The sequence below is a fragment of the Uloborus diversus genome, chromosome 2 (assembly GCF_026930045.1).
Source record: "Uloborus diversus isolate 005 chromosome 2, Udiv.v.3.1, whole genome shotgun sequence".
In the NCBI taxonomy this organism is placed as follows: Eukaryota; Metazoa; Arthropoda; class Arachnida; order Araneae; family Uloboridae; genus Uloborus; species Uloborus diversus.
In genome coordinates this window covers 189,258,915-189,286,676 of record NC_072732.1, presented here as the reverse complement: position 1 = coordinate 189,286,676, position 27,762 = coordinate 189,258,915, and the positions used below count along the sequence as shown (strand labels likewise).

Sequence of the window (27,762 nt, the reverse complement as noted above, 5' to 3'; positions counted from 1 at the left end):
TTAATCTGCCTTTTATTTTTAATATTTCCTAAAACCAATTTTGAAGGAAAAAAACTATCTGTTTGTTTCATATACACCAAAATACAAAAATTGATTTTAAGGGGAGGTTTTTTTTAACAATGACAATGAATTGTATTTCTGTATGTAATTGTATTCTGTCAGGTAATGTTGACGATTACATACTTAACATTTCATCATAAAGGAATAACCGAATTGAAAATTTCGTATCAATTCATACCTAATTTCTTTCTTCTTTTTTGACTCTTGTTCAACATTTACTCTCTAAAAGGTTTCGATTAAATTAGTTTTGCTTAAATGTATTGAACAAAATACGAGATTCCACTGCAATAATAATTCTTTGATGTGACTTCAAATAAACAGCCTCAAAAAGATCATCATAAAACAAACTTCCGATTATTATGTCGTGAAATCAACGCCACCTGGATTTGCAAAAAAAAAAAAAAAAATGTATGATGTAAACAAAATAGTCAACCGTGACCGATGAAGACTTTCATTCCCATCCTATTTGGGTGGGAAAAAGGAACGGCGATTTTTTGGTGAATAACTCTCATTCGTCATGGTCGCTTTGCTCAAATTGCGTTACGCAATGTAAGAAGAAAAATAGAACATCTATTCGTTCGACGTAATATTTTTATCATTTCTTTTCCCCCCCTTGCGCGCCAATACTATAACAACATTTAAAAAGATTTTTAGAAACGCTGTTTTTGCCACACCAACAATTATTTTGAAAAATATTATCAACGTCTTATTGGAATTTTACGCTTTGTATTTGTGTCAAACTTTCGAAAATTCGTTATTTGTCTCAGAAAGGCATGTTACCGTTGGGTAGTCGAGTTTCTCCAAAATATAGTAAAATAGAGTTTCTTGAGCATTTATAAATTTGAAAAAATAACTTTTCTAAATGGGGCTCCAAAACAAATGTGGTTGTTTCCTTCAGTCAAAAGTAATAATTTTAGTCGGTGAAATTGATAGAATAAGCGGAAAAAAAACCATGGACCCAGAATATACTTTTATTTTCTCAACAGTTACTTTTAATTAATTTTTTAAAATGTCCGATTTTTTAAACAACGCGTGGTCTTGATGACGTCACAAATGATGCTCTTTGGCGCATCTTTCCACCGCATTTCCACGTTATGATAATCAAGAAGCGAATTAAAATTACGCTCTACGCTTGCTATTAACCATATCGTTGCCAATACATGCGAGTAAAGATGCGAATTAAATTTTTTGCTCTGTGAATGGCAACACAGCATGGCACTTCATCATTTGTGATGTCATCGGTAGAAGCTTAAATATCGATTTAAGTAGTTTTTAAAAAATGTTGAACTTCAACAAATAATTTAAAAAATGGTCAGATCCTATGTTTTTAAGCATGCTCTTTCAGAAAAAATACTTTTAAAATTTTGGAAACGACCCCATTAGAGACAATTGAATAATACATTTCAAAATACTACTGTTTTTTCTCATACATTTGCATTCAGAAATAAATCGTCTGTAATTATCCGTAAAAATGTTTATAAAGGCACAAGATGATGACCGGTTTTGGCTACTACTAGTGTATGGGAATATTAAGTTTTTAATAGAATAAAAAAAGTGAACTAAAACACACCCTTCAGTGGACGAATGTATCATACAGACAAACAAATGAAAAACTAAGTCTTTGGATGAGTATAAGGTTTAAAAAACTTATATCTAACAAAATGATAATGATGTACTTGTTTTTAATTACATTGCACAGTGTTATATGATTCAAGATAGCTTTAGCTTATGATTAATTGTCGAAATTAGTTAAAATTTAGATTGCAGATTAGTTAAGTAAAAGCAGGACCAAAATTTAAAATGAAGTCTTCAAATATTTTTGTTGAAGAAAAAAAAATTAAATTTGCAAACAGAATTGTCGGAGATTTCATGGAATATATTTTTAATTTTTCACGAAACAAATTAAAAAATTTAAGATTAAAAAGTGAAATTGAAAAGATATCACTAATATGCAATTTTGGCGAAAACTAATGTGAAATTAAAACTCACTGAATAAGTCTACAAATACGGTGGTTTTAGGTAGAATCATTATGAGTTTATCAATATTTATTCAATTCCATCGATGGTTTAAAACTTTTATGGCAGCAGCTAATAATTATTAATTTCAACATTTAACTCGAGTTCATACTAAAGGAGCAACTACTCAAAGCTCCCGATAGTGTTTTAAGAAATTTCGAGTCGTTTAATGAAAACAATTATAAGTCATAGAATAATACACACTCGGAAAATAAAAACAATTTGAGCACGAATACTATTAATAAATGAACTTTTTTTTATTAAACAGAAATAATCAGCTGAATCATAATTAGAATTGAAATTATTATTGGTTTTTAGTAACAACAAAAAACTCGCACAAAGAACTAAAAAAGAACTCAAGAGTGAAAGGAATAATTGGTGTGAGAATCATATTTCTAACATCAATGAAGTTTCAGTGAGTTCAAAAATAGAACAATCCAGGGTTAATTACTCAATGTACTGTTAATAATAAGGATTCGAGTAATTTTGTGTCATTAGTTTGAGGAGTAAGAATAATGGAGAGAAAGAAAGGTTCTTAATCAGCAAAAACGATGATATTTGATGAAACACTGATTCCTTACTTGGATAAATAGCATTTTTTGTGATTCTTAATTTTTATATGAATGAATGGATACCTTGATGTTTTTCAAATGCATACTTTTATTCTGCGATAGGTAATAAGTGTTATCCAGATACTTTCATTTAAAAAAGGTTTATCAAAAACAATCATCCAAAAAAGAAGTTTATTAAACGTCAATGAGTCTTCTCGCGTGAATTTTTTACGCTCCATTCATAATGTATGCACGAATTAATTTTAAAAAATGAGGGCTTTTTGAATTATATATACAGTGCAAATGCAATATAAATATTCAAAAGAGAAGTGTTCAAGAAATACGGAAATTTATTTATAAAAACTACATAAAATTGGAGAGAGGAAGCGAAAGATGGTTTTACCATCCATTGTTCTACTATCAGAGTTGAAAACAAATTACCCAACATTTAGTCCAAAACCTTGAAACCAACCTGACAAAATGTAAATAATTATGATGCAGTTAATACAGAAACTGAAGATACGTGTTTCGGGGCTTCAAGGACACCTATTTTTAATGCAAAACAGTGAGCTTATTACGTGAGCATACTAAGTTTTATCTATATCTAGTTTTATCCATCCCTTATCTAATTTATTTTTTACAAAAATGGACGTGTCCCATTTTAAAATAAATGACTTAGCTTGCATATCACCAGAACAGTTGTTTTATGTTGTTTATATCATAATTTTTTTTTGTTTTCCTATAATCTCCCCCCCCCCCCCAAAAAAAAAAAATAATGAAAAATGAAACAATGAAAAAAAAAAAAAAAGTTTGCCGCTTATAATGTGACAGTTTCTTCTCAATTTTAAATTCCAACATCTTTGGGATAACTTGGTAAAAATATAAGAATCACAGATAATAAAGATATACCAATGGCGTGTTAAAATAGATACATCTGCAAACGTTGTTTAAAAATGCTCCAAATTCTACTATTTCAGAGAAAAGAGCAATTAAACTAATAATTTATTAACAAACAGATACAAGAAGTAAAATGGAAAAAAATCTATAGACATTTACAAAATGTGTATTTGCGAAATACGAGCAAATATTTTTTTTTCCTCTAAAATTTTTGCTACATTATTTTTGCTTTATTCTTTTATTGTTATTTTAATGCAGAATGAAAAAACACCAAATTTATAAAGCAATTCACTAAACATACAGTTTATGATTGTAGTTCTTTATGTCAATTCAATATAATTAGGGCTATATCATTTATTTTATTTCAATAAAAATCATTAATAACGGACAAAGCTCGTTCAGGTTTCAGAAAATCATATGGGAAGTGTTTTTTTTTTTTTGCCTTTCTCCCTCTTGTGAAATATTGGTAAAAACATAAATTAAAACATAGCAAAAAAAAAAAAAAAAAAAAATGGATACTTAACAAAAGAAGACTTATCGTTATTTTCTGAGTTATTAACCTTTAAAATTTATGAGTTCAAAAGTGAAGAAACCACACAGTTATGTTTGAATACATAACTATGAAAAATGATACCTTGGTTGGAAGATTCTTCCACTGTTCATCAGTCATGTGGAAGGAAAAAACAGCTTAACAGTGTAATTCGTATAAACGGGTTATAAACCATACAATTAAAAATCACTGTTATGATAGATTTGTATCAATTAATCCAGGTAGAGGTCCCAACAAGTTTTGGTAAATTCAGAATTAAAAGTGTAGTAAAGCTTTTATTCCTTGACGTAATATTGGATTTATTAACTGCAACTGATAAAACTTTGATGCGCACCTGCGCATGGAAAAAAAAAAGAAAGAAAAGAAAATGCTAGAAATATGAATTTAACTTATGAAAGTGAAAGGTATTAGCTTTGCGTTGATTAATTGTACTAGAGATGCGTTCAAGATAAATTACCAAAACCCAAGGGAAAATTGTTTTAAACATTTCTTCTTACTAATTAGTAAAAATTTAAGCTATAAATAAGCATTTTGAAAAAAAATATATATGCATTAAATTTGCATGAAAACCTCAAACGGCTCTTTCAATCAATGTTTTCATAAAATGCTTAGTTTCTTCAAGGTTTCGTTTCCTCTTCTAGCTCAAATTGTTTTTGGTAATGCCAATTTATGGACTGGAAGCAGAAGTAAATATAATATCAATTTTGTTCAACATCAACTGTTGTTTGCTATGTTGTGTATGAATAACATGAATGCATGATGTTAATACCCACAGTTTGATAAAATTGCTGTAATTATTTAATATGGGACAGCACAGTCAAACTATTTCTTTTTAATTATTTTTGACTAAGGTGGCTAAGTTGTGTATGGCTTTAGTTTTAAAATGTTTCTCAACATAGCGAAGAAGTGATCCTGAAATATTGATTTGGCAATCCTATACAAATTTATTAATGGTTTTAAATATTCCGTGATTAAAAATTATTTTAATCTTAGTTTAATATCAGTTTTCGTATCTTGATTTACATTTTAAAACATTTTGAACAATTTCAATTTAATATACAGTTAAAAGAGGATTTCAAAAAAGAGAGAGAACTTTTTTTTTTGTTACAAGTTGGTTTTGTTGGTAATAAAGGTGAATAAGGCTTCCCAGAAATATAAAAATATCGTTATCTTCTGGTGAAATGCCAAACTTGTTGTAATGTTCAAAATAAATGAAGAACAGACTAGGTCACTTTCAACAACGTGGGTTAGTTCCGCACTACTTAATATACATCAGTATTTTGGACTTTTAAAGAAGCTGGATTATAGCCTGAGTTTTCAACTTTTTATTTCATGATGAAGTTATTCATTATCCAGTAACTTCGAAGTAACTATTTGGAAGCTACTGTCAAATGTTGATTTGAAGTTGAACTCGCTCTTCCTATATTGCACTGTAACTCTTTCGTCAATTTTTTGTGATATATGCAGCAATATTATTACAGTGGGATTAAATTAGTAAAAAATAGAGACAATGTGGATCAAAGTTAAGGTGTAATTTAATGTTTGTAAAAAAAGAAACTAGTTGAGATATGACAGTTTTAGTGTATATTATTGAGGAAAATAAAGGAAAGAAAAGTCATGTTTACCATTTAAGAACCATGTGCTCTGAATTCAGAATTGAATTCATTAATTATTGAATGTAAAAATTTATTCAGTAAGGTTTTTTTCCCCCCCTTGAAACATTAAAATCCTAGTCTAAGCAAAAAAGAAATTTAAGTTTAAAAAAATAGGCTGTAAATTTATTTTTAAAATATCGCTTGCTAGAGGAATACTTCGATTAAAAAATTCGTATTCGTACTGTTATGCTCCTACTTTTATAAAAGATTGTTTTTTAATTGAAAATTGAATGTAGCTGATGTTCCTTAATTATGAAAACATTTCTGAATTCAAGAATAAAAGTATTAAAATTTTGGGCAACTGCTGTACCTTTGCATCTCCTTTGAACCAGATGGACATATATCCCATTGATTAATATAAAATCTAATGAAACAATTTTCCCAACAGTTGACATACATGTTATTTACTACGCCAATTTAGTAGTTTTAAGTATTAATCTCATACTCCACCACAAAGGTAAAGGTCATAGGAGGGCTAAAAGACTAAATTTGACTTAAAATAAAAGTTAGGTTTTTAAATAAAGAAAGAAAAAAATACCATAAAAAGCATAAGCTTGTAGGTAAAAAAGGCCTTTGCTCACCTGCCACTTTCGATTTAAACCAAATAATTAGTAATCCCAAGAATCGGAACGTATTTTCGCAAACCTCACGAAAGCTAGAACACTCATCAAATGGGTTAGCCTAAATCACACAGTGAGTGGTCAACACTTACCCCTCTATGTGCTTCCGTTCGATGAGGACCACAGCATGCCTCTGAGCAGCCCTCTCTTGTGCCGGCTCTCCCCTTAGTGCCGCTGATTACGTATCCCAGTTCCGTGTTTTGAGGCTGACCGGTTGCGCGTGCTGAAGAAGAGGTAAGGAGAATGAATGAATAAAAAAAGAAAAAGAAAAAAAGAAAGAGGAAGAAGAAGTGGAAGAAAGTAAACAAAATAATAAAAGGGCTCGCGAAAATATGAAACTGTCAAAAGAACCGGAGAAGAAGAAAACTCGTTTCGACAAGCGGTTAGTTCCAGCATGCGGCCTCCAGGCTTCAACTTGAACTTGATTTTTTGGGATGGTGGAGGAAGGAAAGGTCAGCGGATGGAAGGGAGGTCTGCGAACGAAATCAGGTCGCGCGGAGAAGAGGTATTTGCCGACGGATCGCCTTGACGCGGGTCGGGGTGGGACCCGGAGAGTGGACCGAGCAGCGGACCTCACTTTCGCGGATGGGAGGGATCATTATGTCTGGCATGAAAGACGGCACAGCACCCACACGAAAAAATCAACAAGAAACTTTCTGCTCTTCGCGATCTTTGAGAAGCTACTGTGTTGTGCTTAATTGAGCGGCCAGCATTCACTTGCGGCATGACGAGGGGGGGAGAAGGGTGTCATAACCTGAGCATGGCCCCCTTCCTCCGGGGTACTAACCTTTTTTTTCATTATTTTTTGACAAATCCAAATTATATGACATATTTGTGAAAGCCCCATATCCACAAGTATGTTCACGGTGCAAAAAAAAAAAAAAAAAAAAAAAAAAAAAAAAAAATGTAGGACATATCCCTATAAACTCCGGGTGATAATTCGCCTGGGCGACAGAAGTAACTCCTTGGTGACTAGATTTTTTTATTTTCAAGGCAAGAGAAAAAAAATTATGAATATAGTTTTTAATCTGTCGCATTTTTACTCTTTTGATCATAGGTATAAGATAAATTATATATTAAGCAAAATAATATTGAGACTAGTAATAACAGTTCAAATTTTTTAATCATTAACATTTTTACTTTTCTTCCGAACAAAACAAAAATAAACTTCACTGAAATTTTAGAACGAAAAAAAAATTTTTTTTTCTTCAGATTACAGAATAAATTGAATCTATGTTCCTATCGAATAAAAGTTTTGCTGATTTAATATCTTTTTTTTAAATAACTTTTCATTTTGATTTTTTGAAGGAAAAGTGAAATTTTTCGTCACAAAGTAATAGATGGACCTGCACCAAAATTTTCTCTTCAACCGTTAAGCTCAGAAAAATAATTGCTATATGCGGCATCCAAAAGGTTTACCTGGTGCCTAAGGTTCTAAAACTTTTGCCAACCCTGGTCATAGCAGTCCTTACGTGTTTCACTAAACTACTTTTTTAGGATAGGGAAGTATTTCCAAACGCCTCTCAGTTCCGCTTTTTGGGCTATGGTATTTGAGCCACACTTATAATTATTTTGAAAATGTTTTACCTGTGTCTCGAGCAATAAACGGGTACAAAAATACGCTTAAATTTCATTAACATTTCGTCATGTCACTTAATAGTTTAATGCAACAGGGGTAAGCAATTTTTTTAATCTTTACATTTGATGCAAAGATACTCCTGACTAGTGATGTAAAATACCCGGGTATTTATTTTTAGGGGTAAATACCCAGGGTATATACCCGGGTAAATACCCAAAATGGGTAAATACCCGGGTATTTATTTCAAAAATTTATATTCAACTAAAATACTTTTCTGTATGTATTCCATTATGTATATATACAACCAATCATATACAAAACAATAAATTTTTGCCCAAAAATTGTATTTTGATCGCATATTTAAAGAATTATTGTGTGAAACAGCTTAACAATCTAATATGATATTCACATTAAATGTGTTGGATATGCCTAATCAACGTTGATAGCCAAATTTCAGATATGAAAAGCCATTCTACAAAAAGAAAAAAAGCTTAACTGGTTACAAAAAAAAAGCAAACATCAATTTTTTAAGGTCCTAGTCTTTTATAACCCAGTAATATGTCCCTGCATGACATCAAAATGTAACGAAATGTCGCTCAATTTATTATTGCTATTTATTTACCTATATCTTATGCAGAAATTTCCTCCAAACTTAGTTCAATTGTTCAGGTGTATTCCGTATCACACACACACACACACACACATATATATATATATATATATATATATATATATATATATATATATATATATATATATATATATATATATATACACGTAATATACATAAACACTTAAAATTCATTTAAAATTTTTAATCTTTTATTTTAGGGTTTACGTTTAAAAAAGAAAATAGTCACCTTTTATTACTACCTAAAATTTTTTTGCAAAATGCGTAATTACTAGGGGATTTACCCTGCCTTCGGATAAATACCCAAAAAAATATTTACCTTCCCACCCTACAGGGGAACAAATGCAAATGAGCAAGGCAACAGAAAAAAAAAAAAAAAAATTTTTTTTTTTTTTTTTGCTTATTAATGTGAAAACTGTTTCTATATTTTCCATGTTATCACTTAAATATCAATTTAAAAAAATAACACCATAGTGTCTTAATAACTTCTCAGTTTATTCTTCCAAACATCCCTCATACTTCCTTTTTTTCATTTTGGATATGACTAACCTAGATTGTAATTTTGAAATCCTGAAGTTCATAATGAATTGCTTATACTTCTCCAATTATGACATTGAAAAGAAAGATTCTTTGGTTCACGATACGTTTCTTTCATGATTTCATCAAGTCTTCCAATAAAAAATATTATAAACTGTGTAATACATATGTATATATCAGTTTTACTAATTATTTCATATTTAGATTTTTAAAAAAAATTCTCATTAACTTTTTTGCATTTTTTATAAAATACCCAGTTTTTGGGTATTTACCCAGGCCTTGGGTAAATACCCGGGTAAATACCCAAAAAATATTTACCTACCCGCTGGGTATTTACCCGATCCACATCACTACTCCTGACACAATTATATTTTTATTAAATAATTTTGTTATTTAAAATAAAATTTATTAATAAACTAATACTTTTGCTCTATTAATACTGCAATGACGAAACAAACTGTAGATTTTGAAAGCTATGGTTACAACGTAAAGGAAACATATCTCATTAGTTTAGAAATAATTATTTAAACCATTGAAAAAAAAATGTATTTCCCCATTCCATTGAAAATGGTCACTTTGTCCAGCACGTGACGGTTCCTATCTTAACATATAAAAATCTTCTGTGCGGACGTTTATCACCACAAGGCTTTTAAACGGCTTTACCGATTTTGATCAAATTTTTTGCGTGTAATTAAGTTGTGGCAAGCATAGTTTCGAAGCGCGATAGATCGAATCGGAAATGTTTTTGTTAATTAATTAATTTTAACATTGGATGGTTACTTCTCCCAAATGATTAATATTTATTTTAACCTATTGTTGAGCGAGAACTAAAATAAATATTAAACCCGTTGCCAAAGGACAAAAGGAAACCCAGCTCTGCTTTTTGTAATGAAATTTCCTACTGTGATATGTCAATTGAGAATAGATAAAACGCAGAGAGAGAGAGAGATAGTGAAAGTGAAGCCTTCATTTCTTGAAAGCAACGATTTTAGGTCCAGTGATATATTTTAAAATCAAGTACTGGAAGGTTCCCGCAAAACGTGTGTTCTGTCGTCGCAGTTGAACCATGAGACCGGATCGGTGCTTTAGTTTTTCGTAACCAAATGAATAGAAATTACAGCACCTAGCAACATTTGTTTCTCGGTTAAAATTCATCCGAGTTTTGGCACCAATGTCAAGAATACATTGAGGATTATCTAACTAATCAGTACATTATTAAAGGAAAAGATGATGGAATTTTAAGACGAAACAAATTTTACTTTCGTTCAGATAAATTACAACAGTGTAGTTTTGTACACAAAAGATCAGTGCAATGGAAGATCTTCATCTTTGGTGGAAAGAACAAATTACGCAATATATGAAGTTTTAAAAGTTTTCGTTCAAAAGATTGGACTGCTAATCGGTCGGAGTTGGCTTCACTCACTGATCGGCTGGATTACAGTAACGTGGTGGCTTGGCGACCTTGTCTATAAACAATAGAGTTGCGTGATTATTTGTTTACATTTTAAAGCTACTGTTAATGTAATTTGTTGTATTTTTTGTTTATTTTCCGAAATATTTCAAATTGCAAAGAATTGTTTTTCGTATTTAAAAATTTTTTAGTCCTTTTAGTTGAAGAATGTGTTTATTTTACATCGGGAGGGGGGAGGAATGAATGATTTTCGCTTATTCAGAGAACTGTTTTACCTTTATCATTTTTTGAAACGATATTCTTTCGATTGTTTTGTTTTTTTTCATATGGGGATGTTGTAGCGGGATTTCCCGTTTGCTCTAGATAGGTAGTTAGTTTTGTACATTTAATATCTGAAGATGCTTTTTATCCTCTGAGAATGGTTGAAGGAACAAACCATCAAGTACGGGAGAAAAAAACGGTTAATAAAACAAATGCTGAGTGGGCATTAGATAAATCAAGTTGTAATAAATAGTATACGCATTCTGACACCAAGCAACTTTAAACATTTTTTTTTACTAATTTTTTTCAACAAAACGGTTCAAACACTTGATAGTTTATTGAAATTTTAACTTTTCAATTTACAAAGTCTGAACAGAACAATGTCTGTCGAGTCTTTTAGTATTTCATAAAAAGAAATAATTTTTGAAGAAAGTTTTTTCTTAAGAAGTCACACATGCAATTGTGATTTCTTAAGCAACAAAATTTTGTTCATCATCCTTTTAGATTATTTTTTATGAAATGTATGAAGCGCGTCACGTGCGAGACAAAATTACCGTTTTCCGTGGAATGGCCCTCAATGCTATTTTAGGGGAAGAGTGCGCCCTCGCTTTTGAGGGAATTGGTGCCACTCATGTTAAAAACAAAAAACTAATTGCAACCTTTCACTAAACTTCAGTTTGGAACTGTTAATGGCTGTGCTGAAAGCATTCTGATATAATTTCAATACTTGTTTAAAGTGAATTGGGATGATGACAGCAACATGCAGCTAAAAAGAAAGTTGATGACAAATATACGTGTTTTTTTTTTCTTTTTAATTAAATCATATTTTTTCTGACTCCAGGAAAAGGGAAAAAGATGCCTAGATACTGTCTGACCTAGAGCCGCTATATAGATAAACCGACGCATCAGCTTAAGTTTAGCCATTTTGGATCGGATTTTTCATTGTTGCACTGCTTGGGTTACCGCAGCAAAGTTTCGGATTTCGCCAAATTTGCAGAAAATAATATTTTATTTTATAAACAATTCACGTACCGCTAATAATTGCTTACAGTGAATCATCACCAACGCGATAACTCGCCAGAAAAGACAACCACTCAAACACGCGCTCCGATCCAAAAAGGCTGATCTTAAGCTGATGCGTCGGCTCGTATATATAGGGGCCTTAGTCTGACCATCGTTTACATGGAAAGGCTAATATCCGGTTTCTAGGCGGAAATGGACGTATCTATTACTTAATAGGGATGTTAGTTGGTTTGTTTCAAATGTGCACTTTTGCCTCTTTATTATTTAGCCTTAGTTTTGTAAAAATGAAAATTTGCTCACAGCAACATTTTTTAAATCTAAAGTATATTCGATGTATATTCTCACGACAAAAATTAATTGATTTATTTGTTTATTACAAAGTTTTTAGCTTACCATTTTACTTTTACGTTCCTGAACGAAATGAAAACATTTTATTTTCTTTTTGTTGTTCCCATGGTAACTATTTTTGTTTCTCTTATTTTATTTTTGAGAATGAAATAAATGAATAAGGCACTAGTGACATTATAAAATGAGTGCATCAAAATCCCATCGTTATTTTCCCTTCTTTCCTGCTAGATTCATTCAGATGGAATCGTCTTTACTTGGCAGATTGCCGAATTACATACAATCCGTGGTGAAACAGTACTATACAAGACAGAGTTGCTTCACTCATTTCACACTAAATTTTGATGCCTTTTAAACTATATTTCTTTATCTTTATTCTCAAAATTAAAAAATGTTTTAATAAATTAAAAGTGCTGCATTTCATAAGACATGATTCTATAATTAATAACACTGCATTTTCCAGAGATAGTTCCTCCTATATTTTCCAGTTATCCATAATTTAATAGCCATTATTTAGATTCAGTGAGGAATGGAGCATTATTTTAACCGCTAACATTCATCTGAAGAAGTAGAGAGGTTAAAAGTAAAAAAAAAATATTTGATAACAAAGAGGGCGACTTAAGATATATTCTCCCTTAAAATATTTTTAATAGATCATTTGAAGCCACCTTTTTTGTTTTTGAAGCGTATCGTTTTATGCATGGTCTTTGAAAATCTGAAACGCAATTTCGGGGGGACGGAAATGATGCAGTTTTTGTTGCCATAAACAATGAAAAATAAAAGTAACAAAAAATTTTGAAAAGTGTGTATACAGTTGGATTTTTGGCCGTTTGAACTTTTCAAATAATGCAGGTTTTCGAAGCTTTCTTAGATTAAAATCAGTTTAGAAGCATAATCCACATAACTCAAGTTCAGCCTTGAAATTAATTGTTAACTTTTAATTAAAAAGTAACTTTTAATTACTATTATTTTTCATTGTTTTTGGCAACAGTTAAAAAAAGGGGTGTCGTGGATTTTTTGTTTTCTCGTTGTTAATAATATATTTTATTCATTAAAATTTGCAATTTTGTTGTGAATATGCCTCAGTCATGTGCAGAAAGAACAAGAGCGTGTGAGAAAACTTGCAGGTGAAATGACAGTTCAGAATGTAAAAAAAAAAAAAAATTGAAAAGATAAGTTTCACTCCTATCATATGTTTTTGCAACGCAATATTTTGTTTCTTTATTTTTTGCATTAAGCCAAAGTATCGGACTCGCTCGTGTAAGCCCCATTTCCAAAAACATGTACACGTTGAAAAAAAAAAGGACATACTTTGTATCCACGTTATAACATAACCGAGGTTTTGTGAAACTTGTGAAAGACAGTAATTTGGTACAGCAGAGCAAAAATTGGCCTGGAACTAAATATCCAGCCACTCTGTACTTAAATCACGTCACGCACTACTGCATGTAGAATATTTTTTATAAGGGGTTGCCCAAAAATATATCACACTTTTTTCTTCTTTTTTGACCCCCTCCCCCCCTGTTACAAAGTTTATTGCTTCACCTTACTCCCCCCCCCCCCCCCCCGTTGTTTCATGTCTCGCTATTTTTCATTATCATCTTCCTATATTTAAAAAAAAAAAAAAAATATGCGATATCATTCTTTTTACCTCCTCTCTCCCCTTGTCACAAACTCTCACTATTTTACGACTACCTCCCCCCTCGCACCGCAAAGCATGACATAGTTTATGGACACCCCCTGAACTGCATTTAAATAAACATGTATTAACAGAAACTAATAGTTTTATAGTCTGAATGTACTTCTGAAACATATAGTGTATTTCTTGGAGCATAAAGGGGTTGGTATGGAATGCAGAAATGGGTATCGTAAATTAAATTTAAAAAATGCTCGAACTACGAGACTCTAGAGATTTCGCAAATTAAAGTAAATGGCGCTTTTCCGAACCTGTAAATACTGGAGGACAAGATGGCACCTGTGGTATATCAAAGCGTTCTGTCGCAGTGTTTTACTGTCGACTCTAATGCAGTTGCTGCAAAATCTAACATCGAAGCAAGACATGTTCAATATAATATTAACTAGTAATTAAGATAACTATACACGTTTAAGATATCGTATTGGCGATCTATACATTGTCTCGCAAACAGAGCTCATTAATTTCGTCATATAAAATGGTATCTTTCTCTTGAAACAAATAAGATGAGAGAATATTCTAGAAACAAATTACTTATGCTTGAAACAAATGACATGAGAAGATTTATTTTCCAGACTCCAATTGTTTTTGCGTATGACTTTTTTTTCTTATGTGCCATTCTTTTTAAGGCAGTGTTCATGTTTCGAAATAACTAATCTGCCGTGGACAGGTAAAGGACAGTAATTAAATTTTTCATTTCACATTTTTGTCATCCTTTGTACGTTAGCTTAATTTTACAGGCTTGCTTGTTTAATTTCCGCTGAAGCGTTATGTGTTTTTGAAGAGATGAGTCTGTGCTTACAAGAGCACACTAATTGTATTCACAAATTTAAAGTTGCCAGTATTGACTAGAAATTAGACGAATATTCACGAAGTGAGTAACAAGTTCTTTCTTTTTTTTTTTTTTTTTTTTTTCAGATTTCTCATTCCAAATGTATCTTCCAAAGTCGTCTAAAACACAACCAAATAGCAGAATCGAAGATCAGGTCACAACATTTAGTTCGAGTTTAAAGACGAATAATAATAATAACAATAAAACACTGAGGTGTAAATGCACTGCACACCTTCATGACCCTCACGAATTTTTGTTGAATTTCATGACTCTAACGATGAAAAAAAAAATTGCGATCCAAAATGGCTAAAAATCGAAAACATTCAATGAATTCGGAACCAGTGATCTAAATTCCCCCAAAAGTATCAAAAAAAAAGAACACATATATGTATATATATATATATATATATATATATATATATATTTCTTTCGAAAAACCATATGAGGTAAAAATCAATCTGTCTTCTTCGTAAAGAAGAAAAAAAAAAAAACTTTCAAAAATGCAAAAAAAAGTCCCAAAATAGCCACCAATAAGCGTTAAAAATTACCACTGAACCTCGGTTTTCCTATTCTTTAAACGTACATTTTAGCTGTTCTTGGCTTAGAAAGTTCGAACAAATATCATCTTACGCATAAAAATACGAGTTTTCGATTGATTCTATCCACCAAATTCGGAAATTTCTGATGAAATTTTGCTTGAAATTGGAATTATTAACAAAATTGAATTTCAAAGAGACACTTTTTTTTATGAACCGATAAGTTTTTACCTTACTATTTTGTGTTTACTTATGATCTAGTTCACTTTTGTTGGCGTTGGCACTGAGTATAATGTGAAATTTAAATGAAGGTATTGTACTTAGTGCCAACTTAAGGTGAAACAGATTACAGTCAATAACACAAATAAAATACTGTATTTTCACGAGGCTTTAATTTTTGTGGCTTTCGCGTGCCGGTCAGAATCGCGAAAATTTAAGCCTCGCGAAAAATTTAACCTTCATATATATAATCAGGTTTAGGTTCTGTTCTTATATTTTCAGCTCGTGAACTTACTGATATCCTTATTTTCGCAAAAATTACGACTCGCGAAAAGTGATTTTACAGTGATTCCATGCAGATTTTAATATCTTAACATTTACAAGCTCTATGTGCTAAGAAAGTAGCAGAAGACGTGATTTAATAAGATTGATTAAATGAAGGTCAAAACCTGACATCTGTGTTATTTGCTGAGTGAGTTTACATGACAGCTTTTAAACTCATTTCTATGAATCTTAGGCGGAGCTGTGAAAGGTGTGTATAAGATGCATTTCGAGGTTAAGTATTTTTTCCTGAACACTAATGACATTAATGAGATATCAGTATCGCAGCTTGTTAGTGGTGACGCGTAACTCTTCTTCGTTGTTTTTAAAATAATATGTCGCTATTGTTTCATATTTTTGTCTTGATTTGGAAAATAGCAGGCCCTGATCTGCGTACCCTAAGACCCCGCACTGTTTCACCACGTTCTTAGAAGGCTCAACAGACGAAGAAATTGAAAAACAAAGAAAAATAATAGCACTAGAATTAATAAACGTTGCAAATATACAATGTTGGCCTCTTGGGAGGGACCCTACAGATTTTGTTGCACTGGGGCCCACAATTTATGAATCCGGGCCTGGAGAATAGGATACTAATCTTAGTACTTTTTAAGCACTTTTATTATACTTGGCCTGATTGTCACGGAGAAATCTGAGGCCTGGTTATGGTTATATCTCTGCAACTAGACCACTTAGAGACTTCGGAATTTCACTAAATGATTTGCTTAATTTTAAAGTATAACTTAGCGCTGAAAAATTAAAATTTTGAAATAAAATTATTACTTAGGCTAGGATGGAAAACAGCAAATTTCATGTAATTTCCCTAGTAAATGTTTAAATATAAAACCCATTGTAACAAATTTTTTTGCCTTGAAATAGTAATGTTAAAAGCAATCACAATGAAAATTTTGAATCAAGGCTTCTCGGAAACAAGGATAAAATTAGCAAGCATAAATCCTAGAGAGGAACAAGGATTAAATTTTAGTGTCAACTTACTTAAAGATTTCGGCACATGTAATAGGTTTTTCCCTTTTAGTACGGAGCATTTATATGAAAAAAAATAAAGAGAAGTTTCGTGAGGGTAAAATTATTCTATTTCTGAAATACATTTACACTAAAAAGGATAAAATAACAGAATTAAAAAAAAATACTAAGCACTTTTCATAATGCACTCAAAAGGACAAAATAATTTTTCTGGGTCAGAAAGGACAACTGAAGAATTTCTGTAGTTTTCCAAAATTCCAAGAAAATGACACCACAAACAAAAGAAAGTGTGGTTCAAGTCATTTCAAACTAAACTTTTCCAATAAGAAAAATATGCATGTTTCAACACTCAAAGTTATGATTAAAGCTAGATAATGAAAAGAGAGAGAAATTCCTTCATGACTTAAGCTGCACTTTGTGGTGTCACTTTCTTGAACTTTTCGAAAACTAATTCTAAGGAATTCTTAAATTGTCCTTTCTGACCCAGAAAAGTTATTTTCTCCTTTTGAGTGCATTATGAAAAGTGCTTAGTATTTTTAAAAAAAAATTATGTTATTCATATTGCAATGTGAGTAGACATACCATTCTTAAAATTAATTTAGACAAAGAAATTGCAGAAAAAAGCTTCTTATGGCAAATGTTTGTGAATACATTTTAATCTTTTTGGGATTTCATTTTCTTAGTAATTCGAAATGGATAATTCCACTAGTTACGGACTAAAATTTTAAAATCGAAACAGCAAGTACTTTTCACAACATTCAGGCCAAAATGTATATTACACAGAAGAATTTTCCTGCTGAATTATTGTGTTTTTATGCTGAATGTAATGGTATAATTTGACTCAAACAAATTATTTTGAGCTATAGGGTAAATGACTGGCAATGACTGGTTCATTTCTCTCCTCTTAAAATGAATGCTGAAAAAATGGAGGTACATTTTTCGGTGTTAATGTATTTATGTACAGATAATTATTCACCTTTGATTGTGCAAAAATGGCAACACACAACTGAAAATGGCAAACGTCAAGAATTACAAAATCCAAAATACACGACAATAATTTCATCTATATATTCACCTCGCAGGAATACATTTTTTTTAAAGTTTTAATTGTGCTTGTTGTTTCATGTAACAACTTATGTAAAACCAAAATATGAGTAAGTATCGAAAACATTAAGGCTAATTTTAAAAAATGTAACATTTTTAAAAGTGTTTTTTTTTTTTTTTTGTCCATGTTCATACTACCGTGGGCAGGTAAGTAGCAGTATCTGCAAAAATGTTTTTTTAAAAGATATATTTGATGAAACGCTTTTTGCATTCAATCAAGTCTGAAAACCGTTGGGAAACTTTAAAAAAAAAAAGTATTAATTTGAATTTTTGGCATCTTGAATTCAAATTATGCTTTTCGCAATCACGAGCATGTGTGTATAAATGCGCATGTGTGTTTGTGTAGACACATGTGTGTGGGTGCGTGTGTGTGTATGTATGCATGTGTGTGCGTGTTGTGGATGCAGTGCTGTGTGTGTACGCGCGTGTGTGTGTGTAGGCGGTGGTGTGTGTGTGTGTGGTATGTAGGCATATGTGTTTGTGTCTGTGTGCAGGCATGAGTGTGTGTAAGTGTATGTGTGTAAAAGTGTGTGTGTTTGTGTCTGTGCGCAGGAATTAGTGTGTGTATGTGTGTGTAATCGTGTGTGTGTATGCGTGTGTGTGTAGGATAAGGACGGAACCTGGAGACGGTTTTTGTAAGAGGAGCAGCATCGTGAGGCCGGTCGACGTGGTGGTGGTGCTGCCAGATTGTGCTGGTAAGAAAATAAAATGATAGGAATTCAAAACAGTCAATTGAGAACAATAAGCAGTCGTGATTGCTTAAAAAAAACATAAAACTAAGAGGCATTTAGTTTGATACAGACGGTTTTTTCCTAGAAAAAACCGTAAATAAAGTTAACGTACAAGCAAAATGACAAAAACGCAAAAATATAAAAAATACAAAATTTGCGGTTACTGTCATTTTCCTGCACTCGGCAACATAATCTAACATTTGCTTCTAAATGTCATTTCCATCGTTTTAAAAACTAGTATTTTATTTCATTCACCTACTAGTGGCACCCGCACGGCTTTTCCCGTAATAGAAAAGTTAAAAGGTCTTTTGGTTCGCCTGTATATTTACAAATGTATGGTGACTGAATTTTCTCGCCAATTGGCTTGTACCCATGTTACGGTTCCACGTTATGATAATTTCGTATCTCGGCAATTGGCTCGTGCCCATGTTACGGGTTCCACGTTATGATAATTTCATAAATTACTCTTCCATCTTATAATATTTTTGTTCTTAAAATTGTAATAGAAAAAGAACCACATCGAATTTTATAAAAATCGCTTCGAGGTGCACACCCCCTTGCTACAAACTAACTTTGTGCCAAATTTCATGAAAATCGGCCGAACGTTCTAGGCGCTATGCGCGTCACAGAGATCCAGACATCCTACAGACATCAGCCGGACAAAGAGACTTTCAGCTTTATTATTAGTAAAGATTTGGAACTCTATTTCTGCCACTTTTTCTATATAAAATAGAAGTTCCATTTGAGAAACCTGGTTCTATATTTTTGAAGTTTCATTACCTCTCTAGCGTGCTGCTGATCGCGATTCTTAAAAATAAAATGTCATATCAAACTCAAAAAGCATCATTTTATAAGCTAATCAAATTCTGAAATAAATAAATAAATAAATGAATAAAAATAGTAAATGTAATTTAAAATATTTTAAAGAAAAAAATTATTCCCGCTAATCACCTCCCTCCCCCCTCCGGTTGCTTTTTTTTTTTTTTGCTTCTAATAATTCTTGGTATTAACAGGAAGGTAGCGGATGAAAGGATGCAATTATTTTCAAAACATGAGCGACCTGTTTCAATTCAATTCCTTTTTTCAAGTATTAATATTGTATTTGAATGTTCATTATCGCATTCCATTTCGAATATTTTTGTTTTCAAAAACTCAGGCTCTCAGGAAGCTGTATTCTATTTTGTAGCAAAACAAAAACAAAATCACTTTAATGAAAGCTTAACCTATTAGGAAAATCACACGGCAATAAAAGACATTATTCTTGCGATAGGTGTCGCTGTCAAAGGGACACTGATGAACAACAAAACGTTTTTCGGTGCTGATTGAGGAAAACCGTTGGAAAACGTAAATTAAAAACATAAAACTAAGAGGCATTTAGCTTGATATTAGATACTACTGCACTTCGGATTGCAGATCTAGGTGAGACTCATACTTAAATTAGAACTCAAAATGCGAAAAAATACCGGACGTTCTATTTCAGAGATGTCAGGACTGTAACCAGACTTTTGTTTCGGAGGAGGTTTCATCAACACATTCTTTGAAACATTTATATGGTCCATCAAATTTAGTTTCACGTGTATTCTATTGATTTTTGCTGCAATAGATTATCTAAATTAGAGGGAGGGGATGTTCTTACAAAACGCCATATTGTTACATAATAAAAGAATTTCTTAATAACTTCCATAAACTACCATAAACACACAATGAGCTTGTACAATTTTTTAGTCATACTCAATTCATTTCACATATAAAATTGAAATAATAATAATAATAACAATATTATTTTTGTCACTAAAAATATATAAAATAATAAAATAAAAAAATAATGAAAGCATTTCTTTGGATTAAAAATTTTGGAGGGGTTTTGAACCCTAGAAACCACCTCCGTTGCATGCGGCCCTGAATGTGATATTTATACATCTCCTCATTAGAATGGTATTACGATTTAAAATTAATTCAATCATTAACCTAGTAAGACTGAATTCGAACATTATGCTCTTGTTGTTCGAAATTACGTTCCCCTTTTCTCACGCTATGTTCATTGGGCTTTGGGAACTTTCACTTTAACAGATGGGAAATATGGGGCTCGTTGGACCGTGGTGCACATTAGGCTCTGGTCTCAATAATTTTAAAACTGTTAATATTTTTTACTTTAATTTATGACCAACAAATAGTTCCCATAGTCCTACAAATCCTGTAACAAAATCACATGGTACAATTATATTGAACACATTTCGGAAGCAAATTGTATTGCTATTTATTCTAGTGCTGAGTGATTTTCTCAAGTCTACAACTTTATCTTTTTAAATGGTTTTAATGAAGAATGATGTATTATGTTAAACACAGCCCCTAAAGTTATGCTCTTTTAGTTCATAATTGTTTGAAGTTTCTTGATTTTTCGTGAGAAAGAAAAAAAAAGCAGCATTTCTTCAAACTAAGGGCGCGTGGTACGTTGGTGCACTTTTAGAAAACCTACAAAAAATAAAAACTTTTAGAAAAATTTAAAAATTAATATTATAGTGTAAGCAACAGTAAAGTTGATGAAGACCCAAGTTGTGCTGAATCTTGAGGAAATAATCCTGGCATAAATAGTGCAAACGTAGAAATTGGTCAATTTAATACTTTAATACGTTATTATTATCTTTAAGCTTAATTTTTTTGGTAAGGAAATGTCATTGGTTCATAGCAGAGCACCCTCAAGTCTAAAAATGTTCAAACAAAATAATAAAATCATCAGTATCAGTAATCAGTATCAAAGTATCCAAATGTAGGAACTAACTTAGAAAGTAGGGAGTCTTCGTGTACATACTCAAAAAAAAAAAAAAAAACTGATATAAAGGAGAGTTTTGTAAGCTTTTTCCTGTTCGTAACTCAGAGATATTTTATTTCGATTTTTTAAAAGTTTTAATTTCAGTACTTTATTTTTAAAGCGTTTTTTAGTTTCGTTTGCTCCAAACAATTTTATGCAGCTAGAAAATACGCTAATTAGCAGGCTTTCCGGCATTCCAGACCTCTTACCTCCAAAATGAGAACGATTTCATAAACTTAAATAGAAATGAAACTATTTCACCTTTTTGAAATTAATTACTACTTACCACAGCGTACCAGGATCGCTGTCATTTTCACCTGCATTGTTAGTATTAATGATCTTAAAACGCACAATATAAACCTTTTAATTTCATAATTATGTAACTCTTAAAAGTAAGAAAAGAAATAGTATCTTAAAGAAAAATAAACTATTTTTTATCCGGATTTGATTCAATAATTGCTCAACCGCACAGAGAAAATTATTACTTTTATGTTATTGCTTGAATTAGTTGTTTATAAGAACGTCACATGTGCGCAAGAATAAAACAATATTCACTTGTCGTATTTTCAAACACAGTAAATTTTCATTATTACTACAAATTAAAATACTTAGTACAGAACAATACAGTGCTAGGCAGGTAAGGGCAGTATTTGCAAATTTTTGTTTTTCACTTTTAGCATTTTTGTCATCTGTTGTACGTTAGCATTATTATACAAGCTTGCTTACCGTATTACCATTCATATTCTGCCGTGCTACGCACCAAAGTGGTATCTGTAGTTGAGCTCTAACTGAGAAATTTATTTTTAAAGTTTTACGCTTCCATGTATTTGATCCAGTTCAGATTTTTTTTTTTTAAATTTCCAATTCATAAATGATTACAGAACATTGTATTTGGTAAAATACGTTACAAAAAAAAAAAAAAAAACGAGCTGATGTGTGCATCACATGACTTCCTTTTACTCCAATTTAATGTCATTTCCCCATTATTCGCTATTTTAATGTGATTCAATATTTATTCTCTAAATATCACCAACAATGGCCAAATTGAAACCAAAAAAAAAAAAAAAAAACTCCGCCAAATTTGTCGCCAAGTTGGCGACAAAACTTGGCGACCAAAAGACTGGCGATATATCGCCAAGTGTCCGACAAATTATAACGCCACTTGAGTTTACATCGAAATTAACAATGATTTCCCCCCAAAAAGGTGCAAAAGACCCCCTTAGGAACATCCGAAAGCAACCAAAAGGGGAGGTGCACAACTAGACCCCACTACGAGTCTATGTACCAAATTTCAACTTTCTAGGACATACCATTTTTGAGTTATGCGAGATACATACGCACATACGCACATACGCACATACACACATACGCACATACATACAGACGTCACGAGAAAAGTCGTTGTAATTACCTCGGTGATGGTCAAAATGGATATTTCGCGTGTCTATACATTCTTAGGCACTTTTCCGCATGTGGTCGAATCGAAAAAAAAACTCAACATTCATTTGGGGGTGAGCAAAATGGAAATTAAGGGCGATTTTTGAGTGAAAATTTTTTCGCGAATACAATACTTCCTTTTTTGTAAAAGGAAGTAAAAAATGATGACAATAACTCAATTCTGTTAAAAAGTGCAGATACGACGTCTCTGCTTAACACGGCAGCATAGTATGCAGTTTGAGTGGTTGATCTTTTTGTGCAGTAAATGTAAACAGAATATGAAACTAGTGTCGTTGCAATTTTAAACTTGAAACGATTTTTCAAGTTAGTATTTCAGTGGTAAATCTATCTTTGACAGTTATATTGTTGCGTAATTTCGTTCTGGTTCGTTCTAGTGTTAGGACGTTAACAAGTGGATAGTTTGCTGTTCGGCACTTTGCTAGTTCAGAACAAACAAGAAAAATAGGACCTTCACCTTACTATTTTTTTTTCCTTCGACACGGAAAGAATATTTGATCCTGGGTCAAATGTTTCTCTTTTCCGTGATTAATTGAGGCTACAAAGCTGTTGTTGGAATAAAGAAACAGCAATTCTTCATTTGGAAAACTTGAAATACATTTTATTTTAAAACGTGTTCTTTAATCCACTCGCTTTAAAAATTCTTCAGCGCTAAATATTATTTTTAGTTACTTTTTTTTTCAATCCTCATTATTTACAAGAGACCAAGGCTTTGAGAAGTGTAGTAAATTGAACTTTAGAACATGCTTTAAAATGCATTACGGGACAGTACATTGAGAGTTAATTATTGACAAAATTGAACGACATGGTCTGTTTATTTTTTCTTTCGTATTCGAGTTAAATCATCTGTTAATGTTAAGATGAAAGGATTTCTTTGCTATTAAAATCATTACTAGCCATTAACACTTTAAATAACAATACAATACATTTTTATTCCCCATATTTAAGTACACGTTGAAATTTGTTAAATGAGAATCATTAAAATTTTGATTACATAAACTTTTTAAACTACATTTTCTTTTTCTTTTTTTTTTTTTTTGGGGGGGGGGGTTCTTTGTTGACTTAATTGATTTTATTGGCTCAAGAATCTTAATATGCGCCAGTTTTTAAATACGCTTCATGTGTAATCATGTGTATGCTTCATGCTAAATCATCTGTTAATGTTAAAATTAAAGGATTTCTTTGCTCTTAATCGCAATTAACGAACAATATAAAACATGATCCCTTAAAATCAAGCAAGTCTTATAATTTTTTAACCTGCTTTCTCAGTAAAAGTCAGAGAAAGACGAAAAAAGCATGAAAGAATATCTTGAAAATATTATTAAAAAAAAAAAAAGGCAAAAATAAAAAAATAAATAAATAAATATCGAAAAATTAAAAATTGGAAAGTAGGGTATTGAGATGGGAAAAAATGTCTGTCGGTCTGTTTGTCCCCCCCCCCCAAATAACTGTTGAGTGAATAGTCCTATTCGAACAAATTTTTTTTTGTTCGAAAGATCTCGGCGAGGACACCTCATTCCTATATTTCATTTTTTGATTTGAACTATTTTTGTCAACTTTTAATCAAATTTGTTTTTAGCCTGCTTTCCCAGTAAAATCAGAGAAAGAAGAAAAAAAGCAGGAAAGAAGGCTTAATGCATCTGAAAAATATTACAAAAAAAGTCAAAATAAATAAATAAATAAATAAATAAATAAATATTGAAAAATTAAAAATTGGAAAGTAGGATATTGAGAAGGGGGGAAATGTATGTCGGTCTGTCTGTTTGTCCCCCTCCCCTAATAACATTTGAGTGAATAGTCCGATTCGAACAAATTTTTGTTTTGTTCGAAAGATCTCGGCAAGGACACCTCATTCCTATGTCTCACTTTTTGATTTGAACTATTTGTTCGTTCACTTTTGAACAGATCAAAAAAAAACTTAACATTAGCGCCTACGTGGAAATTCAAGGCAATCCCGAACTGTGTGGCGAATTTGCTTCAAACTTGCAAAAAGCTTTTGATGAAAAACTTGTCTATAAAATATTTTTTGACTTGAACAACTTTCTGTTCAATTTTGAACGGTTCAAATACCTTAACATTAGCGCCTATGTTTGAAACAGTTTGCGATTTAAGCTATTTTTGAGATTATTGATCAGGTAGTATGGGTATACGAGAAAGTATGCTCGTTTAGTTCGAGACGGAACTTCTTGTTTAATAAGACTAATTACATTTTTTGTTTACAAACAATTCATAAATTGCTTTTTTCCCCCACTCTATTTTCGCTTCAACTTTAATATTAACCAGAAAACAAAACAAAAAATAATGCTTAAAAAAGCGAGAGAAATTATTGTCCTCAAAAGGTGCATAGTTTAAATAAACTCTGCTCTTTAAAAAAATTTAATTGAATGTGCAATTTATATCGCTGTTTTATCATGCACTTTTTTTTTAGAATCCTAATTTCTGCGGAAGAATATGAGTTGTATTCAAAGAGTTAAAGTAATATTATACAAATTACCTGGTGTTACACTTACGGTTTCAGCAGATTTGCCGGAAGCTTTCTAATTAGACGCTTGCTGCAGCAATTTTTAGCCTCAAAATGTTAAAAGGAAAGTTCAGCTGATAGAGATCAAGGTCATAAAATTGGCAACAATTATTTGCGGAAGAAGCGGGGAAAATGAAAAAATTACCATTACATCAGCAGACGGAAAGAATATAGCATGATCGGGTTTTTGCGTTATGTCACAAACCTTTAAAACTGCGCATTTATTTTTTTTATATGAAATTTGGAAACAGTGAAGCTCTCTCATCCACCAGAATCCACAAGGGTTCTGGGGATCGAACGCCCAAGGCCTCCCCTTCCACTGATCTCATCCACTGCCTTTTCGTCTTTACCATTTTATTATAAATTCTTAAGCAGACTTGACTCATTTGCCTAAAACATATTTTTTTCCCTCGAAGCATTAATATTAGGTACTGTTTTTCTTTCTTACTTTTTTTTTGCGAAGCATTTTTTTCCACTTAAACAACGGAGCATTCGTGACTGATGCGGACATAGTCTAGAGTTAGTCAATAGTTATAGGTGGTGTGAAAGGTTTGGTCGGCCTGATAATAATGTCAAAATATAAGCAAGATTATTTTCCCTATTGTGGTTCTTTGTTTTAACAAATATAAATTCCATTAGAATGCGAAGAGAGCAAAAGATCAAATATCAATATCAACTCAAATACAGTTGATGCTATTCGATTATATTAAACTTTATCTACAAATAACAGTGCGATTGAAATATTTTTACCGCAACACTGGACAATGCATGATCTAATTAGTTACCAATGTTAACTAGGAAGTTACCAATGAATAATCTTAAAACGGTAAGCTCAACCTACAGTCGTATCATATTCTATATAAGCATTTATAGTTTATTTTTGATTAGCTTGTTGTGTCCTTATGGAATATTTTTATGCTTATTTGTATCCCAAGCGATAGATGAGCAGTCAAAGCAAACAAGTTTCTAGACCAATATTTTTCTTATCCTTAACCTTTCTTGCACAACACACTTCCTTATAAATATTTTCGATTATACATTGCATTCCCTAAGACGTGTTTGTGTTCTATTTTAGACACCACGTGAATTTAATATTAATGAATAATTACTGGCGAGTGTGATCCTTTTGTAAAGTTATGTCCGAGGAACGGAGCTGTTTTTTCGGAACGCGTAACTGGGTTAAACATGATACCGTCACTAGCTTCTAAAGGGCATAAAGAGCTCATCATCCTTCTATAATTTGGGTCACACCGTTTGAAAAGAAGTTCACGATCATTGCGTACCTTGTGATCAAAATGGATTCGGACTTGACCACAAGAGTCCAATCGAAACCTCTAGCCAGAAGCTAAAATAAAATTACGATTAAAGTCTGATAAAATAATACAAGGTCGGGTTATGAGAAGGTGTTTGTAAACAGTTTCTCGTTGTTGTTTTTATTTGGTATGCTGTGCTGTTGCTCCAATTATTTACTCAAAACGCTTCTTTTCTTATTCAAAATTATCCATGATTGTTATTTAGCGACTTCATTTAAACTGTTTATACAACATACAGTAGAACCCGTCTACAACGATACTGTTGGGACCTAAAAAAAATATTGTTATTGGCAGGTTATCGTTATAGAGAGTTTGATTATTCATGCTGATATTTTGCTTTGGACCAAGGAAAATATCGTTATAAACAAGTTTATTGTTATAGACAGTATCGTTATGCACAGGTTTCACTGTATTTGAATTAATCTCTGCCAAAATAAATCGCCAAGAAGAATATTCATTCGAACTTATATTTTTCCGAAATTATTTCAGTTACATTTTCCCTTAATTAAACTATATCAGTAACAGCTGCGAATGTGTTAGAAAATGTAATTTAATCGTATTAGATTCAGCTTGTTATCCTCATATAGTATACTAGGAGTACCCACACGGCTCTGCTCGTGCTATAAAACTAAATAGAAAAAAAAAAACTCTTAGAGCAAGTGTAAATTTCTCATTCCACTCCGAAATAAAAAGAAAGATCCTGTTTCATTAGTTAAAATGTGCACATATAATTTTGTCTGAGCTCCAAACATAGTCCATAAAGTAATTTTGAGAAAAAAAACTGATATAAAGATTACACCTGTCCGTCAAAATTCTCTCGAAAGGATTTTTTTTTCATTAATTTATGGGAATGATTTTGTAAACTATATCACTCATTATGCCTCATTCATTATGCGTTGGGGGCCTTCGTGGCTTTGTGGTAGAACTTCGCTTCCAATGCCGGTAAAAGTGGGTCCGATAACCTCGCATGCTCTGAGTGGTGTATTTCCTTTCTTTACGCTGAAAATCTTTCTCATGTTGTCTATGTGTGAATAAATAAAAAAAGTCCAAAATCTCGCGGCAATGGCCCTCAATCCTTCCATGGTTATTAACCTAAAAAGCATTATTTTCT

General features: G+C 31.8%; 1 protein-coding gene across 2 annotated transcripts in view; it reads right to left on the bottom strand.

Moving 5' to 3' along the window:
• Positions 1-25,410, bottom strand: part of LOC129216216 (elongation of very long chain fatty acids protein 7-like) — a 101,707-nt gene extending 76,297 nt beyond the window's left edge. The window contains exons 1-2 of one of the 2 annotated variants that reach the window (XM_054850411.1): positions 25,328-25,410; positions 6,442-6,572 (exon numbers count right to left, since the gene is read on the bottom strand). The gene's annotated coding sequence lies outside the window, so the exon portion shown is untranslated. The remainder of the gene's footprint in view (positions 1-6,441; positions 6,573-25,327) is intronic. The other variant, XM_054850413.1, reaches the window with a different exon arrangement.
• Between the last annotated feature and the right edge of the window lie 2,352 nt (positions 25,411-27,762).